Below are 467 nucleotides of genomic sequence, written 5' to 3'. Positions count from 1 at the left end.
CCTCTCCCTCTCCCTCTCCCTCTCCCTCTCCCTCTTCTCTCTCCTCTCTCCTCTCTCCTCTCCTCTCTCCTCAGAAACAGAGGTCTTAAAACAGCCACTAGGGGGCCCTAAAAGCATCTCATAGTGGGAACCAGAAAAGGTTCTTCCCTCCCTCCTTGATGCCTGTCTCATTTTCTAAGTATCTAGTGGAACTGGCATCTGAAGAAACATCGAGAACATGGCAAGGAAACAAATCAGGCTTTGACTTATGAGTCAAGAATTTTTTTCCCACCCTTCCTGCCAGGCAAACCCCTCACTCCCCAAAAGGAACTGTTGCACCCATTGAGGGCCATCTTTACTACCGATAATTTCTACCTTTCCAAACAGGGCTCACTCTTCTAAGATTGGGGACCTTTTTTCTGAATATTTTCACTTTCCTCAAGAGCTGGGTACTTAGATGATTGACTCTTTGGGGGGTGGGTTTGAGG

The sequence above is a fragment of the Nannospalax galili genome, unplaced genomic scaffold (genome assembly GCF_000622305.1).
Source record: "Nannospalax galili isolate Female #2095 unplaced genomic scaffold, S.galili_v1.0 scaffold39, whole genome shotgun sequence".
NCBI lineage: Eukaryota > Metazoa > Chordata > Mammalia > Rodentia > Spalacidae > Nannospalax > Nannospalax galili.
Note: the sequence above shows the minus strand (reverse complement) of the source record.